Source organism: Hyaena hyaena, unplaced genomic scaffold, assembly GCF_003009895.1.
Source record: "Hyaena hyaena isolate Hyena2069 unplaced genomic scaffold, ASM300989v1 scaffold_12, whole genome shotgun sequence".
Classification (NCBI taxonomy): Eukaryota; Metazoa; Chordata; class Mammalia; order Carnivora; family Hyaenidae; genus Hyaena; species Hyaena hyaena.
In genome coordinates this window covers 6,015,652-6,035,229 of record NW_024080644.1, presented here as the reverse complement: position 1 = coordinate 6,035,229, position 19,578 = coordinate 6,015,652, and the positions used below count along the sequence as shown (strand labels likewise).

Sequence of the window (19,578 nt, the reverse complement as noted above, 5' to 3'; positions counted from 1 at the left end):
TATATACCACAGCCTGCCACACACACTGACATGTGTGTGGAAATCAGAGCGAATTATGAGAAAGCATTTGATACAGTATTTTCACAAATTGTCCTCTCTAACGTGTTTGATGACTTCTGATGTTTCACCTTCTTTGAAACCAAACCATAACCTGAAATGTGAAGAGAGGACAGCTCTTCCTAAGAGTAAAATTCTAATTAATAATTGGCTCAGGAATGACGGAAATAGAAACATATCCATTTCTGGGTAAACCTGAGAAAATTATTATTGGATGGTAAAATTAATAGGATGAAGTATGACAATAAACAGGTCATTTGCCTAACCTCAAAGTATCTCTGCACAAGATACGTATTAATAACAAGGGGGAAATGGTAACTTCACAGAAAAGAGACCTGACAGACACCACCTTAATGAAGGGACCAAGGTTAACATTGCCAGTAACGAGACATACTCTCATCCCGTCCCTCCTTGTGACAGGATGTACTGAGAAGGTCCAGCACCCTGTCTGACATCATGATGGCTCTCTGCAGCCTTCCCTCTGGAACTCTGGGCTCCTTCACTTCTTCTGCCGAGATGATCTCTGTTAGAGGCCTCTCTGACAGGTCCAGGGGTCCCTGAAGGATGGACGGTGCCGGTGAGAGAGAGAGTGAGAGAGCCCCGAGATTCTTTCTGATCACCAGGCAGGCATCTCTGTCCTGTCGGCTTTGGTGTCTTTATTTAAAAGATCAGCAACAGAGAAAAGAATTTCTTACAATGGGAGGCTTTTTGTGATATCAATTGCAGAATAACAGGATGTTCTTAGTGAAAAACAGGATAACATATAGGTTAAATTGTATATAGATAGGCTAGGAGTCATTCTGTCTGGCTCTCAAGAGGATGAATGTTTCTGAATTGGTTTCTTTGTGGAAACTACCATGGGGGCCCTAAATTGTCCGTCTTTGCACCTGAGTTTATGTTTTAGCTACTCTTATCTATCCTCATCCCAGCTGCCAGTGTGAGAGAGGGTGTTTGTGGAATGTAGGCCTTGAGGAAGGGACTGCTATGCTTCACCAATTAGCAAAGATATATGTAGTAACTATGTTCTGCCCTTAACCCCAAAATAGGCTCTTTGTCTCCGGGGCAGGCTCAATTGTAACTCTTGTGTTCTTAACCCCCTTCATTATCTAAGTCTTGGATCTGCAAGGCCCAGAGGAAGAGCGTTTTGACAGTCGCCCATAGAGCTGTCATCTAAAGTCTCTTTTGTAAAGGCAGGAATATGCTTTTCCTTATGAGGTATCTGTGTTCAGAATATGGGTCTGATATGGAATATTGTGAGGCCTGGTCAATACCAGCAGGCTCATTTCCAACATGAGCCAGTAGTAGCAGAAGGAGATACCAGTTTTCATTTCTCATGGCAGGCGCTGAGCAAACACTGCCATTTCCTTGCTGTGACTGCCACCCAGAGAGGCCGGTGCGGCTCCCGGCAGATCTCCAAGGTCTTATACCTTCTTGGTCTATCTAGCCTCAAGGCCATTTCTCCAGGAAATTTCTAGGTGCATTCTTTGTTCAGAAGGCTAAGTTAGTATAAGGGGAGATATAAAAAGAATAAGACACGGCAGATAAACGAGCAGCCAGGAGCCATGTCAGCACTGTAGCTGGCCTTACTGCCAAGCTCTTCTCTTGCTCAGGATTATCTACCTACCATCCGGTGGGGAAGCAACCACTGGTCCTTGCCCCGGCACAGCCTTGGACACCATGCCCTCCTTTCTCCCCCTGAGCTAAAAAGCATTCACCTTGAAACTCCCGACTCAGCACCAGAGAAGTTCTGAGGCCAATTCTTAGAGCTGTAACAGGAAATTAGCTTATCTACCACAAGGCTGTTAGCTTGGCCTATGAAAACGGGTTTTGTCACACTCATTGTAAATGTTCAGGGCTCTGTTGGTGGTGAACAAAAATATAATTCTTTAATACAGGAATGAGGCAGTGTGGCCAGACACCATTTTAAGAATCCAGCATAGGGGCGCCTGGGTGGCTTAGTCGGTTAAGCGTCCGACTTTCGCTTAGGTCATGATCTCGTGGTTCGTGGGTTCGGGCCCCGCGTGGGCTCTGTGCTGACTGCCAGCTCAGAGCCTGGAGCCTGTTTCGGTCTGTGACTCCCTCTCTCTCTGACCCTCCCCTGCTCACGCTGTCTCTCTCTCTCTCTCTCCTAGAAATAAAAACCTTAAAAAAAAAAATTGAAAAAAAAAAAAAAAAAAAAAAAAAAAAAAAAAAAAAAAAAAAAAAAAGAATCCAGCATAAATAGCGTAGCTACTGATAACTCTGCCTCTTTTGCCCCAGCTGAAAAGGAAGTAAAAGCAGAACAGGAGGTGGTAGAGGGCATGGATATCTCTATTGCTCCAAAGAGCCTGGCTCCACAGAGAGAAGAGACCAGAAATGAAAGTCCCCTAGCCCTCCACATTCTTTCAATGTCCACCAGCCACAGGACACATCAGCAGGTCCCAGTAAAAAGAAAAAGAGGAGGGGCACCTGGTAGCCCAGTTGGTTGAGCCTCTGACTGAGGTTCAGGTCATGATCTTATGGTTTGTGAGTTGGAGCCCCACATCAGGCTCTGTGCTGACAGTGTGGAGCCTGCTTCGGATTCTCTCTCCCTCTCTCCCCCTCTCTCTCTTAAAATAAATAAACTTTAAAAAAGAAAGAGTCACCTGGGTGGCTCAGTCAGTTAAGCATCTGACTCTTGATTTTGGCTCAGGTTATGATCTCACAGTTCATTGGATAGAGCCCTATGTCAGGCTCCACAATTACAACGCGGAGCCTGTTTGGGGTTCTCTCTCCCTTTCTCTCTGCTTCTTTCTTTCCACCAAAATAAACAAATAAACATAAAAAAAAAAAAGAAACCTGGCTTACTGAACAATAACAAGAAGGGCCAGTCAGAACTAAGAGATGGTCCATTTTAGTATATGAAGCAGTCACTCACTGCAGACCCTGTTGATGTTGTACCACAGGATGGACAGAATGATTTCTACTGCTGGGTTTGTCAGCAGGAAGGCCAAGTCCTTTGCTGTGAGCTCTGTCCCCAGGCCTATCATGCTAAGTGTCTGAGACTGATGTCAGAACAAGACGGGGACAGGCTTTGTGCTGAATTCCTGAATGTGAAAAGTGTACAGAAGCAGAATGCATCAAGACTCAGAGTAAAGTCATGACAATGCTCACCATCCAACATTCACCCTACCTGCTCAAGTTTGCCATTCAGAAAATGAAACAGCCAAGGATGGATGCATTCCAGAAGGCTGTTCCATTGGAAGAGCATCCTGATTACGTGAAAAGCATCTTCCATCCTATGGTCCTTTGTATATTCACAAAGAATGCTGGATATAAAATGTATGGCCGCACAGCAGCTTTCCTGGCCAATGCAAAGTGGATTCTGCACAACTGCACCATTTATAATGGAGGAAATCACAAACTGATACAGATAGCAAAAGTATTCATCAAAATCTGTGAGTATGACATGAATGAAACCAAAGTGTGTTCAGTAGATATCCAGCTGCTTGCAAAAGATGAGATAACTGGTTTTAGGAGACTTGTAGTAATCCCCATCTTTTGCTCTGGCTGAAGCTGAAGGGGTTCCCATTCTGGCCTGCAAAAGCTCTGAGGGATAGAGATGGTAGGTTGATGCTCATTTCTTTGGACAGCATGACAGGGCTTGGGTTCCCATAAATAATTGCCACCTCGTGTCTAAATAAATTCCTTTTTCTGTGAAAAAGACAAAATGCATCTTCAGGGGCACCTGGCTGGCTCAGTCAATATAGCATGCAACTCTTGATCTTGGGGTTATAAATTTGAGCCCCTAGTTGGGTGTAGAGATTACTTAAACATAAAATCTTTTTGGGCGCCTGGGTGGCTCAGTCGGTTAAGTGTCCAATTTCGGCTCAGGTCAAGATCTCACAGTTCTGGGTTCAAGCCCCATGTCAGGCTCTGTGCTGACAGCCAGCTAAGAGCCTGGAGCCTGTTTCAGATTCTGTATCTCCCTCTCTCTCTGACCCTCCCCTGCTCACGCTGTCTCTCTCTCTCTCTCTCTCTCAGAAATAAATAAAACATTTAAAAAATTTAAAAATAAAATATTTTTTTAAAAATAAAATGTATTTAGAGAGAACAGTAGAGAGAACATGCACAAGTTGGGGAGTCGGGGGAGGCAGAGAGAGAGCTAGAATCCCAAACAGGCTCTGTGCTATCAGTGCAGAGCCCGATGGGGCTTGATCTCATGAACAGGGAGACCATGGCTTGAGCCAGAATCAAACGTCTCACACTTAACCATCTGGTTGGCTGTTGGGCATGCAGGAAGTCTAGGGATTTTAATCACTCTTCCTTACATAAACCCTACATGCCCAACCAAATGCTGCTCTGCCCCAGCAACATTGGCAGCAGCAACACCAAGGTAGAAAGCAGGAGAGGTTCAAGCTCAACTTTGACATGACGGTGTCCTCCAAGATCCTGATGAGCAAACCCATGCTCAGCAGGGACACAGGCCGCAGGATCTTCTTGTCAGATATGCCACACTTCCCAATGAGTGCAAACTCTTTTGTACACAGAAGCTCTGACGTGGAACAAGATGCTGAGAAGAAAGCCACGTCGAGCCACTTCATCGCCAGTGAGGAGTCCATGAACTTCCTGGACAAGAGCACAACTTCACCAGCCTGGGCAAACATGGCACAAGCCACAGAGTTGGCCCAGCAGTCCCAAAACTTTCTCTCCTAAAGCGTCAATGCCAATCATGACGAAAACACACAAAAAGTCCACCACAGGAAGCATCCTGAATCTTCACTTGGTTTGAAGCAATGCCGAGACGGACCTGGAGAAGCTGAGCAAGTTGGTCCAGCAGCAGGTGGCACATCTCCCACAACTAGGCATAAATGAAATCTCAGAAGATGTTTACATTGCTATAGAGCACAGCGACTCAGAAGATTCTGAGAAGTCAGATAGTAGCCGTAGTGAGTGAATCAGTGACAATGAGCAGAAGTCTAAGAATGAGCCAGAACATGCAGAAGACAAAGAGGGTAGTCAGATAGGCAAAGAGCCATCTGCTGTCAAAAAAAAGCTCAAACTGGCAAACCCAGGGGAAGAGCTAAAAAGCCCCTGACCAACCAGTGAGAAAGCAGATCTGGGCTCAAAGAAAACGGAAGTCCCCAGCCTGAGAAGGACTTTTCAGAAAAAGTGGAAGCCTCTGGGGTCCCTGGGTGGCTCATTTGGTAGAAAGACTGACTCTTGATTTCAGCTCAGGTCATGATCCCAAGATTGCAGGATTAAGCCCTGTGTTGGGCTCCATGCTGAGTGTGGAGCCTACTTAAGATTCTCTCTCTCCCTCTGTCCCTCTCCCTTGCTTGGTTGCTCTCTCTATAAAATAAAAAAATAACAAAAAACAAACAACAACAACAACAAAAAAAGAAACAAACAGTGAAACCTTTGTCTCAACCCACAAAGGATAAACTGGAGAGAAAAGATGAGATGGATTCCCCAACAGTGCATTTGGGCCTGACTGATTCATAGTGACTTTGTCATAGATTTAGGAGACCATTCTAGGTGAGATAGTTAAAAAAAAAAAAAAATAATAAGAACCCAAAGAACCATCTCGCAAGCAGGATGAAAGAATCTGTAACAGAGTGACAAGAATATATAACCATAAAACAAAATGAAAATAAAGAAGTCTGTAAAAGATGAAGGTAGAAGAACAGTAGGTCCTGGAAAGCATACACACACAAAAACATACTGTTTCAGCCTTTAGAGTTAGCAAAGTTGGGCTTTCATTTTGCCTGTGAGCTTCCTAGTAGCCATGGCAAAAAGGGAAATAGAGTCCCTTAAAAGATCTCCTATTTTTTCAAAGAAATAAAAAAATTCCAGGTGGAAGAAAAAAAGGGAATAAGACTATTGAGCCTCCACAAGTTCACAGCTTGGCCAAGGATGCATAAATATGAACACATAAATATATGACAAATGTAACTGAGTTCTATGATGGAAGTAGAAGCAATATCAGCACTGGTGAGCTGGGCCTAGAGAAATAAGCACTTGCCATCATGACTAATAGACTTTCTCAAGATCCTATGTATCAGTTATGTTGTACTTATAGTATTAGAAAATCAAGGATCAAAGAAAGTCACTCAGATGTTTAGACAGCGAGTTACAGAAGTTAGGATACCATTTCCCCAAGGGTAGAGGAAACACCTAAAAGAATGTGAATTAAAGATCAGTAAAGAGAATGAATATAGTACAGAAAATAATTCATCAATTCTTCATTAAGGAGAGGAGAGACTATGATATAAAAATGATAAAAGAAACACTATTATTTTCTAAATTCTTTTATTTTTTTTTCTGGGGGCATTTTGTCTATATCCTGGTCTAATCTTTTTTCTGCTTTGTAGCAAATTATTTCTTATTTTTTATATTTTTTACAAACCCTGGAGTTTTTTAATGTTTACTTATTTTGAGAGAGAGAGAGACAGAGAGCGTGTGTGTGCCCACGCATGTGGGAGAGAGAGAAGGGGAGAGAGAGAATCCCTAGCAGGCTCCATACTGTCAGCTCAGAGCCCCAACACAGGACTGGATCCTTGATTATGACCTGAGTGGTAAATCAAGATTCAGATGCTTAACCGACCAAGCCACCCAGGCACCCCTATAGCAAACTTAAAAATAAATCCTAATGATTTTCTGTGTGTTGCTTTACCCTGTACACGTGGCCCTCTCACACTTTCTCATGGGTATCTCACAATAATTCTGTGGGACCTGTATGGGAAATACTCTCACTCCATAGACAAGAAAGCTGAGTCTCAGCAAGGGCTGGTAATTAGTCCAAGTTAACCAGGTCTAGTGCACAAATCCTCACATCACACTTTCTGCTCCATGGGCCATGCTCTTCCTACACCACCACTCAACTCTTCAAAAACTAGCTGGGGAAACAAGCTGTCGGTAGTTGTTGTCTGACAGGGTTTTGATCTAGCCTCTCTGTTTACACTTCTTGACTCTCAAGCAGCCCACAAATGAATGAGAGGGGATTTCTCGTATAACCCAGGAAAGTATAGCCTTGAAGGTGGTTTCCTGGAATAGCATTAAGGATCAATCAGAAGGAAGTCTTGCCAGGCAAAGGTCTCTTCTTTCTCATGAGGGTTTAAGTAGAGTAGCCGTCTCTTTCTTTTCCCCACCTTCCGCTCATCGTCCTGCTCAGCATGAATTCTAGATGCCATTGGCATTCTGGGGAATCAAGGAGGCTGACAAATGTGTTATTCTTCCCCCAAGCTGCTCATTACTTTATCAAACTTAATTTATGTAGTGCGCATGTCTTGTAGAATGGTTCTCAGATATATTCCTTTTCCGATATTCTTCCAGAAAGACAAAATGTAATTCACAGGGTGCAATAGATTGTTTTCCTGAAGCCGCCACATCTTGGAAGGATGACTGAAATGTGCTGCACCCTGAGAGATAGGAGAGAACGATACAGACCGGTGACAAAGGGAACCATACAGATGTCCTTTCAGAGGCTTTCACTCATCAGTCAATACCCACCTCCACATTAAATTCCATTCATCACATTAAAATGTGTAATTCCTCCCCCCCCCCACCGAACAGCATAGTGTTGGTGAAAACATTTCTCTCAGGTGTTTGGCATTGCTTACTTTTTAGCATGGTATCTCCACACCCCTCTCCTTTGAGGAAAGTGTTGATGTCAGCTCATTTCTTCTAAATGAGTGCACTGTCGTCAAGTGGAGGCTCAGTCATACATAGGCTTTCTGTAACCACTCATAATCCCACCTTCCTGCTGACTCATCCTGAAACCTCTTGCAGTTTTCCTGAACCTCTCACTACTCCTATGGAACTTTCCACAAACTGTGTAGACTGTGGTCACAAGGAGGCACCAAATCAAGCAGAATGATTGCATGTTGAAAGTATCTGAAGGTTGTGTGACCACAACAGGCAATATGATGAACTCAAGGGGAAAAGGAAGGGATGGCATTCTGTCATTCCATTTTTTTGTTCCTCAGTCATACAACCTCTCTGGCTCATGTCTCCTTATGTGTAGGCCCCCATTTTCTTTTATTTTGTCCGTATAGAAAAGTAGTTCATTTTGGAACTAGAGGCCCTCATTTCTCCCCTTCCAATCCCATCCTTCTCTCTGCCATCCATCCCCAAGGACCACCTGTAAACTAAGTGGGACTAAGTTATTTTAACTGCTATTTCCAAATTCATCACAGATTCCTGTGGAATTTGCCTCCACTAAGCTTTGGTTAGTAAATTAGACCTCCTGCCTGCATCTGTTGAATCTCACTGAAGAGTGAGGACAACTCATCACTGTTGGGTGGAAAATTGCTTATGAAAGCTAGAAAAACAGTTTGCAAGTACAAGAATACAATATTTTAGCTCTTCTTTATGACCCACGTACTTGAATGGAATGAATAGCCTGAAAGCCTGATGACTTAGATAAGCAGATTGGCACTGGCTTTCCTACCGCCAGGTTTTCTCTAACGGTAGGCTCTGTACGGCTCTAGTTTGCTCCCTTTATAAGATGAATATTCCATTGGCTATGATCTCCAAAGGAGCCACGGCAGCTTTTGGGGGTTTTTGGAGGAGTGGAGAAGGATGGGGAAGCTATCTCCCATAACACTAAAGGCACAATTCGAAGAAATAGGTATTTGACTGTTGTTTATTTATTATTAAACTAATATTAGTTTATTAGATCATTATTTTACTGAAGATTTCAGGGAAACCCTGTTTCTCTCCATCTGCTCTCCTCATTTTCCTTTTCCAAATTGTTTAGTAATGTCTTTATTTTAATTTTGCTTTCATTTTTAAAACACACAAAAGCACTGTTTGATATCATTTTCATGTCATCATCTTTACAGTCATAGAACATTTGGAAATTATAAAGCATAGTCCTATATTATTTTCTCATGATATGAATCCATGTAATTGCTTGAGTGAAATATCATCTGCCGCAATTGAACTGTACTTAGTGAGTGGCCATGTACATCTTTTACCCCAAAGGTTACTACTAGTTCTTGACCCTCAACTCAAGATCGTATGTCAATGCTGCACAAACTTTATTCTAGGAAACCCTTCCACTGAATTCTTTGTTTATAAACTGAAATTTTCTTTATTTTTAATTTTTTTAATGTTTATTTTATTTTTAAGAAAAAGAGAGAGATAGAGCATGAGTGGGAGAGAGGCAGAGAGAGGAAGATACAGAATCCAATGCAGGCTCCTGGCTCTGAGCTGGCAACACAGACCCCAACACAGGGCTCGAACTCACAGACTATGAAATCATGACCTGAACCAAAGTCGGATGCTTAACTGATTCAGCCACCAAGGCGCCCCAGAAACTTTCTTTTTTAAATGTTTATTTATTTTAGAGAGTGAGCACACAAGTGGGGGAGGTGCAGAGAGAGAGGGGGTACAGAGGATCCAAAGCAGCGGGCCTCGAACTCAATAACCGTGAGATCATGACCTGAACCAAAGTTGAACACCAAACTGACTGAGCCACGCAGGCGCCCATCCACCGAATTCTAACATAGGCCCACAACTCTGAAACCCTAGAAGTTCTGAAACTGAAATTTTTTTCTTAGAAATTTTAGCAAACAATTCTTTAGTTGGGGGAGGGGCAGAGAGAGAGAGAGAGAGAGAGAGCGCAAAGATCGAAAGAGGGCTCTGTGCTGTCAACAGAGAGCCTGGTGCAGGGCTCTAACTCATGACCTGTGAGATCATAACCCGAGCCAAATTCAGACACTTAACTGACTATGCCACCCAGGCGCCCCTGGGGTAAAACTTTGTATTAAAAAATCGTAAAAGGGTACACGTGTTTGATTTCCTGCTGGTGGAATTACATAAAGTATGTACTATCCACTTCATTATCTTTCTGAAATATGAAATATTTTGGTTTTCAAATTACATCTGACCCAAAGGGCTTCGAGTAAGAGATTGCAGGCCCTTACACACACACACACACACACACACACACACACACACACACACACACACACAGGTGGATACGTTACAGGACAAAAGTTTAAGAATTTCTAGGTGAGGGGTGCTGACAGTGTGGAGCCTATATGAGATTCCCTTTCTCTCCCTCTCTCTCTGCCCCTTGCTCAGTTGCACACTGTCTCTCTCTCTCTCTCTCAAAAATAAATGAAATAATTATTTAAAAATATTTTTTAAAGAATTTCTAGGTGAAATAAACAGGTCTCTTTTTATTTCTGTCTTATTTATTTTTTTACTTCCAATGTGAGATGTAGTATGCAGTGTTTCTAGACGTATTTGAATGAATAACCTACTTATCTAGGAGCTTCTTCATGCCAAGTCAACAAAACTTTGTTGGAAAAATCATGTAAGAATAGGAAGACTAACTATACCAGAGTTGGACTATTGTACAATGCTCTCATTTCCAACACTCACAAAACCTGCATTTACAAGGTTATCTATTATGCACATGTTGCCAAATGAATGGCCATTATTCAATCCCTATCTTCCCTCTTAGGATTTGACATGGTTGATCACATCCTTCCTGAAACTTTATTTGGCATCCAGGACACCACAGAATCCTCTTTTTTATTCCACTGTGTGTGTTTTCTTAAACGTTTGTTTATTTTTGAGAGAGAGAGAGCGAGAGAGCTAGCAAGGGAAGGACAGAAAGAGAAGGAGACAGTGGATCTGAAGCAGACTCTGCACACGTAGGGCTCAAACTCGTGAACCGTGAGATCATGACCTGAGCCAACATCTAGCACTTAACTGGCTGAACCGCCCAGGTGCCCTCCACTGCTTTATTTGCTGCTGTTTCTATCTCCTTTGTTGGAATAACGTCCTCTTAATCTGTAAATGTTGGAATGCCTCAAAGTTCACGTCTGTAGATTCATTCTTTTCCGTCTGTGTTTACTCTTTATTTAATCTAATTCCCGGGTCCCTAACCTTAAATCCTCCTATCTAAAACCCCCCAAATGTGCATGTGTACCCTAAACCTCTCAGCTGATATCCAGCTTCCTCTACTTTGAGGTTTAGTCTGCATTTCAATTTTACCGTCTCGAGAAACTGAACTCCCGATTGTTCTTCTACCCAGGTCTAATCCATTCCCCAGCGATCTCCCTCTCAGGATGTTTAATTTACTGGCGATGCCCAACCAGCTCTTTGAGGCAGTGCTGGATTCACCACAAAACGCACATAAGCAAATACTGGTTCTGTTAACTTTGTAAATGTTCGGTCTTCATTTTGAGTCCCAATTCAGCATGAAGGCAAAAAATTGAATTCAGCCATCACCATTACAGAATTGTCTTAGCCAAATCAAATTTAAACTCAGATGGTTAAGGATTTTTGCATATCCCTCTTTCTCTTAGGGTGGCACATATGTTCAAGGGCTCATGTAGAATAATGGTATTTTTAAAAACTTCGGAAACTGTATTTTCAGCTCATCTTTATGCAGATGTCCTCTGGAAGGCACTTGATTCACCTTTGCTCACTGACAGCTATCTGTACTGGCACCTGACTCCCAATTCTGCTATCATGTCCAGAGTCTTTAGGTCCGTCTACCTGCTCTGTGTCCTGTTTCTCTCAGGCACGAAGCCCTTTACAGACTGTCACCATCTCTCAGCCCTTATGCACCGCCTTATTGGGAGATAGGACAAAGCTAGAGAAACTTGCAGATACTATTTCAAGAGAAAGATTCTGGGTGTGGTAGTCTGTCTCGGTCCCGATCTTCTGTGCTGCCATTTCTTCTCTTTGAAAATAGCTCTTCCAAGTCTTTTAAACCATTCTTTAAACCACACACACACACACACACACACACACACACACACACACACACACACACAGAGGTGGGATGTGTGTGCTATCCCTTAGTCCCTCTGGCTACCCCAAAACAGGAAAGGACTGAAGAAAGAAAAAAAAAAAAAGATGAAACTGATGAGTGTCTCCACCAGTTTACCAGAAAAAGGCAATCCCATCAACAGCCTAAAGCCCAGGGACTCCCTACTGTCTTCCTGTTAAGGGTCTGCTAGAGGGAAGAACAACCTTAGCTTGACAATAGCTAGGCCTCCAATCTGTGTGACATTAGCATATGAAAATGCCTTTAGGAACTTGCTCTCCCTGACTCCATAAAAAACGGTCACCCCCCCACACACTTATAGTGCAGCTCTTCCTGCCCACAGATCCTGACCGCATGCTTTAATAAAATCACCTTTTTGCACCAAAGATGTCTTCAAGAATTCTTTCTTGGATGTCGGCTCGAAACCCCACGGACCCCACCATCACCCCCAAAATTTCATCACTTATACTTCTTGTCTCTGCATTTTCTGGAAGTGCAAATATAATATTAAAATGTAGCGTGATAGTGGACATGGTTTTCTGTTCCTCACTTCAAAAGGGATGGATTTTAGCCAGCCACTGTTAAGTATAAACTTTGGTTGTGGGTGATGATGTTTTGGATAACTTTCTCCTTTTTCTGAACAGGTGTTTCACCCTAGAATGTCTTTCTTGATTATTTTATTATTATTATTATTATTTTTTAATGTTTATTTATTCTTGAGAGAGAGACAGACAGAGCACAAGCAGGGGAGGCGCAGAGAGAGAGGTAGACAGAATCTGAAGCAGGCACCTGGCTCCAAGTTGTCAGTATAGGGCCCGACACGGGGCTTGAACCCATGAACTGTGAGATCATGACCTGAGCTGTAGTCAGGCACTCAGCTGACTGAACCACCCAGGAGCCCCATCTTTCTTGATTATTTTAGAGATTTGCTCTTAATACCCAACACCAAATTGATGGTACTTGAAAGGGAGCAGAATATGTCATCCCCATAATACGTCACTTAAGTGTGTAGATTATGTTGAGCTGAAGGCAATCAAGACCCAGCAGACTTAAGAAAAACTTACCTTTCCCTTTATGACTTAAAAAATTTTAGATAGGCGGCCTGGCTCAGAGAGCTATTGCAAGAGAGAACTTTTATCTATAGGACCTATCTGTATGACAGGTGTAGGGCCAAGGGCAGGCTGGCCCAAGGTGGGCTACTTTGGCAAAAAGATTATTTTGAGTTAAAGGTAATCAAAACCCAGAAGATGAAGGAAAAGCTCTCTGCCTCCCCTTCAGCTACCTAAATTTACATCTGAAAGGAAACATCCTACACCAGGAAGAGAGCTATTAAAAGAGACTCCTTTGGGGCGCCTGGGTGGCTTAGTCGGTTAAGCGTCCGACTTTCGCTTAGATCATGATCTCACTGTTCGTGGGTTCGAGCCCCGCGTCGGGCTCTGTGCTGGCTGCCGGCTCAGAGCCTGGAGCCTATTTCAGAGTCTGTGTCTCCCTCTCTCTCTGACCCTCCCCTGCTCATGCTGTCTCTCTCTCTCTCCTAGAAATAAATAAAAAAAAAAAAAAAAAAAGAGAGAGACTCCTTTGCACTTAAGAACCCGATCCATCTGCCTTAACAGGGCAAACTTTGTTATTTAAAACATCTCCTTATACCTTCTTTCTGATAGTCTTAATCACCTTGTATCCTCAGACCCTACAGTCTCTTTAGCTCATATGAGCTTCCTGTTGTCTCACTGTCTTTGAAATTTCCATGTCTGTCTCGATTCCCTATATACATGCCTATTACATTTTATTTTCTCCCATTAATCTGTCTCTTGTCAATATGATTCTAGGTCCAGCTAGAAGGACCGGACCGTAGGGCACAAGGTCTTCTTCCCCAACACAGGACAAACCTCTAATTTACCAAACATCTGTTCCTCTTACTGTCCTAGGAATAATTCTCTTCTTTGAAGCCCCTATTCCATTCCTTAGCTCAGAATGACAGAAATGCCTCAACTGTCCGACTTGCCTGTGGATCTCATGTTTTCACAGGGCTCCCATTTGTACGAAATTAAATTGGTCTTTTCTTCTGTTAATTTGTCTCATGTCACTTTCATTATTAGACCAGCCATGGCACCTAGATGGGTAACAGAAAAGTTTTCCTCCCATGTCCTGAAACAATCTTAACCTTTGCTGCCGCATTCCACTGTAGGTTGCTATTCCTCTGGGGCCTGAAACTGGGACTAACCTCAATCTCCTGGTCTTGTTTTAATGGGGGAGGATTGTGTGGTTCGAATAGAAAGAATTGTCAGACATGACAGGAAAAATCAGTTATTATGCCGGAATTTTATCTCACAACATGACACTCATGGGATTCGTTTTTTTTACTCAAAATTGCACTGCTTACATTCATTCTTATTGCATACAACTTCTGTTCAGTATGTTCTGTTTATCCATTCTCCTGCTGGTAGTTGCTTTCAGGTTTTTATGACTAAGAGCTTCTATGAACATTCTCATACATCTCTTGTGATGGTGGTGGTGATGCTGGAGGAAGAGAATGTGTGCAAACGTTTCTCTGGGGTATATGACTAGGCTGGGCTACATGGTATACGAATGTTCATCTTTGCGAGATACCGTTGCAGGATTTTCTACCTCAGTACTCCGGGTCCATGGTCTCACCACTTCAAAGAATAAAGAGGTGGACACAGAATAAAATGAGCAGCAGCCGAAGTTTTTTAGAGTGTAGGATCCAAAGTAAGAATAGTATGAAAGCCCTCTTTACAGAGTGGGGGCGTTTGAAAGAGAATGTCCGCGGCTATACGCAAGGGACTCTTGTTACAGGGTTTTGGCGGGCCCCTAGCCTTTCCCCTGCCGTTCCTTCTCAGGTCCTACCCTTATTGGCTGGATCACTCTAGGTGCTGGGTTGTCCATTCCTGATTGGCTTGATTCCATTGTCTGAGAGTCAGGTTATGGCCGTATGATCCCTCGTATAACATAAGTTTTATAGTTTACTTATTTTACTTTTTTTAATGTTTATTTATTTTTGAGAGAGAGCAAGTCAGGGAGAGGCAGAGAGAGAGAGATCGAGAATCTGAAGCAGGCTCTGTGAGGTCAGTGCAGAGCCCGATGTGGGACTCGAACTCACAAACCATGAGATAATGCTCTGAGCTGGAATTAAGAGTCAGGCATTTAACCACCTGAGCCACCCAGGCACCCCGGGTTTGCTTATTTAAGTTAGGTATTTTGTTTGTCAAATTCCTGAGGGGAACCTGAGGGGGAGTAGGTAGTGTCTGTTACATTCCTAAGAGGAATCTTATGCTTGAGGGAGATTGCTTGTGGTCAGGTGTTCCCAGCATTGTTTCAAAAGTGTGTTTTTCTCTACCCAGGGGCCTCAGCTCCTAACCTTTCCCTTTCTGCCTTCTAGCAATGTCTAAGTGATTACACTAATCTAGATCTTCTCCAACACTTAGTATTATCAGATTTCTTACTTTTACCAATAAAATGGGTGCAAAATCGCCTTTCATTCTAGTATTGATTTGCATTGCTTTGCTCACTAATGCAGCTAACCACTTTTTCAGTTTTTTTTGTCACTATAGGCTTCTTGCTCTGTGAAATACCTGTTCATGTCTTTATATCTTCTATTAGATAATTTGCCCTTTTTTTTCAAAAAAGAAAAACTTAAATTGAAAGAGTCAGGGATGCCTAGGTGGCTAGTCAGTTAAGCGTCCAACTTCAGCTCAGGTCATGATCTCGCAGTTTATGGCTTTACTCCGCACTCACCTTGCAGGGCCTGTTTGTGGTTCTCTCTCTTCTCCCTCTTTCTCTGCCTCTCCCCCACTCATGCCTTCTCTCTCTCAAAATAGATAATAAACCTAAAAAAATAGAAAGTCAAAAACACTTCAGTAAAGGAAGATAGCTGTTAAAGTCAAATAAAGGAGCTCAACTTCAAAGAATAAAGTCTCTTTAGCTTCAGGAGCTGTTGGTCAAGGGATGCTAAGCTGGACTGTGATTTAAAGATGAATTCCAAACGAATTTAGACTGGGCTTTTTTTCCCAAAGAATTTGTTTGTTTGTTTGTTTGTTTGTTTTTAGAGAGAGAGAGAGAGAGAGGAGGAGAGAGGGAGGGAGGGAGAAAGAGAATCTTAAGCAGGCTCCACGCCCAGTGCAGAGCCCGATGTGGGACTCCATCCTGCAACCCTGGGATCATGACCGGAGCTGAAATCAAGAGTCAGACGCTCAACCAACTGAAGCGCCCAGGTGCCCCTCATATTCCTAACTTTTAATTCCTATCTGGGTCCACATCTGAAACCTTTGCTTGATGTTAAGAGGACAGAAGTGGCTGGAAAGTTATTTTGCTAGTGAGGTGGAGAGAAAGGCCAGGGCTGGGCAAAATTGGGAGACAGGCTCCATACTAGATGTTACCAATCAGTCTCCATTTCTAGGTTTCTCACTCCTTCAGTTAGTACCTTCAGGAAACTTAATAAGAGGACTATGGACATAGATGTGGACAAAGTTAAGAGAAATATGAAAGTGAGTTATATGTTAAATATCTTAATAGGGATCTGCTTGAAGGCTTTGATTCCAGAATTACCCTAGGGTCTAGCATAGAAAAATCATGATCTTTGGTTTGCTTCTCATCTGGTTTATTTTGCTAGATTTATATACATCCTGTCTCAGAATTTTACTGGGTAATTTTCAGTTTCCATTATTACAAGTCAGAGAAAGAATGTGGGTGAGAATAAGTGTTCAATGGATGAGTAAATCTGATTTCTAAAATTTTACTCTGAACAAAGTTTCATGCCGCTCTTATAAAAAATTAAAGATCACACCCATGCCTGTAGAGGAGTTTGACTGAGTCTTTATAGAAGTGTGAAATGGTGTGTTATGTATATTTGAAGAAAGCAAATAAGCAAACATCCAGCAGAATGGAAAGAATGGATGTAGAACACAGAAGTAGATTATATGTTACTATTTCATCTATTTGAATTCTACAAATTTAATAATATTCAGTGGATAAAAGGAGGATATAAAAGAAACTGGAATCTCGGAAAGAAATAAAATACCTTCCAGCCAAAGATGATAAAATCAATATTTATCAAGCAAAACAAGATCATAAAAAACTTAGACGGTTTCCTTTCCTACTTAATCAGAAAAGGGCATATTGATATTTGCTTTAGATAGTAGAAGAAAAATAAAGTTGAAATTGTGGGAGGGAAGGGGCACCTGGGTGGCTCAGTCAGTCTGTTGAGCATCCAACTTCGGCTCAGGTCATGATCTCATGGTTTGTGAGTTCGAGCCCTGCATAGGGCTCACTGCTGTCAGTGCAGAGCCCACTTCAGGTCCTCTATCCCTCCCTCTCTCTGTGCCCCTCCTGCAATAAGCTTTCTCTCTCAAAAATAACTAAAATATTAAAAAAAAAGAAATTGTGGAAGGGAAAATACTTGATTTTTCATCAGCTAATGGGGTATTTCTAAGAACAAGAAAAAGCAAGTCAAAGCCAGAGAGTACATAGAGGTATAGATATATAGAAGGTTGTTTGTTTTTTGTTTTTTTAAATTTATTTCTAGGAGAGAGAGAGAGAGAGAGAGAGACAGCGTGAGCAGGGGAGGGTCAGAGAGAGAGGGAGACACAGATTCTGAAACAGGCTCCAGGCTCTGAGCCGGCAGTCAGCACAGAGCCCGACGCGGGGCTCGGACCCACGAACCGCGAGATCATGACCTAAGCGAAGGTCGGATGCTCAACCGACTAAGCCACCCAGGCACCCCATATAGAAGGTTTTTTAGATAGATAAACCTATAAGTAGGTTTTGACACGTGTGATATTTTTATTTGTAATAAGAAATCTATGTTTGGTCTTTGTCCAGTTCCTGACATCAAGCTCCTAAAACCTTTGGAATTTTCTAAGTGATGGGAGCAATAAAAATATTTTTTGTTATTCATAACAAATGCCTTTCAACCACACCTGAGTTTATGTTATGAGGTGACTTTGGAAGCAACTAAGAATGGGGGCTAGTCGCCAAAAGAACCAACCACGTGGTGAGACGTCAGACCGTTGCATCCTACTCCTGATTTCCAGGAAGGGAGAGGGACTGGAGATTAAATCAATCACCAGTGGCCAATGATTTAATCACTCTTGCTTATGCAATGAAACCTCCATAAAATCCCAAAAGGACAGGGTTCAGGGAACTTCTGGGTTGGTGAACACATGGAGATTTAGGGAGACTAGTGCTCCCGCAGGGAACTGGTCCTGTCCCATACCTTGCCCTATGCATCTCTTCCATCTGGATGTTCCTGAGGTATATCTTTTTATAATAAACTTGTCATCTAGTAAGTACAGTTGACCCTTGAACAACATGGGTTTGGACTGTGTGGGTCTGTTTACAAATGCAGATTTTCTTTTATCAGTACAGTGCTGTAGATCTAATTTTTCTTCCTTAGGATTCTCCTAATATTTTATTTTCCCTAGCTTATTTTATTGTAGAAAGACAATATATAATACATATAACATATAAAATATGTGTTATCGACTGTTTATGTTATTGGTAAGGGTTCCAGTCAATGGTAGGCTATTAATGATTAAGTTTTGGAAAGTCAAAAGTTATATAGGGATTTTCAACTACGTGGAGGGTTGCTGTCCCTAAGCCCTGCATTATTCAAAGGTCAACCATAAATGTTTCTAAGTTTTGTGAGCTGTTCCAGCAAATTAATCCAACCCAGGGTGGGGTTCTTTGGAACTTCCGATCTATATCCAGTTGATCTGAAGCACAGGTGATAACCTGGGCTTATGACTGGCATCTGAAGTTAAAGTGGGGGCAGCTTTATAGGACAGCCCTCATCCTATGGGATCTGATGCTGTCTTCTGGTAGAATTCATTTGAATTGTAGGGCACCAAGCTGGTGTTTGAAAATTAATTACTTGTTGGGGTGGGGGAATCTACCCCTTACATTGTAGTTGGGTAAGCAGAACCTAAATAATTTGTTGGAAACATGTGGAAGAATGGCGCTTTATGCTTTGTAGTAGAAAGCCAGCTACTAAATGTAGAAGAAATAAATTTGATAATCATCATGGTAAAAATTAATCCAGGCAAGAATTATCACCAGATTCTAACTTTTTAAAGTTTATTTATTTATTCTGAGGGAGACAGAGACAACCTGAGTGAGGGGAGGAGCAGAGAGAGAGAAGGAGAGAGAAAGAATCCTAAGCGGGTCCATGCTGCCATCTGTGGAGCCCAACATGGGGCTCGAACTCACAAAGTGCGAGATCATGATCTGAGCTGAAACCAAGAGTTGGTCACTTAACCAACTGAGCCACCCTGGCACCCCAAAAATCATGAACAGATTCTAAAACTAGTGAGTGAAAGTCCACAGTGCACTAAGGTAGTGACATCATTTGAAAGAATCTTCCTCAAAAAAAGAAGAAAAGGATAATATGATGGAGAACCCTGGAAGGTATCACTTTAACCAAGGGGTCAAAAACAACATTACCAGTCATATGCTTCCTGATATGCTGCACCAAAAAGGATACATATCACTACTGTAATCTTGCTAAAAAAAAAATGCATAGCATGATCTAATGATGAGGAAAGAAGTGATAGAAGTTCTACATAATAACGGCTGTATTCACAAAATATATTGATGTCATAAAGCAGGTCAGAAACCACTTTTTGAATTGTGTACAGTTCTCACCTGCAGAGGATACAGTCTTGCTCCAGAGCCCTAGGAATCCGTGTTATGAGTCTTTTATTAGGGCTTGCCATAAACTCTAAATAGTATTTTTTAGAGAATGACAAACCAAGAAA

At 42.2% G+C, this 19,578-nt stretch overlaps 1 pseudogene; it reads left to right on the top strand.

Annotated features, from left to right (window-relative positions):
- The first annotated feature begins 368 nt into the window (after positions 1–368).
- Positions 369–14,374, top strand: LOC120248074 (annotated as a pseudogene).
- Positions 14,375–19,578: the final 5,204 nt, after the last annotated feature.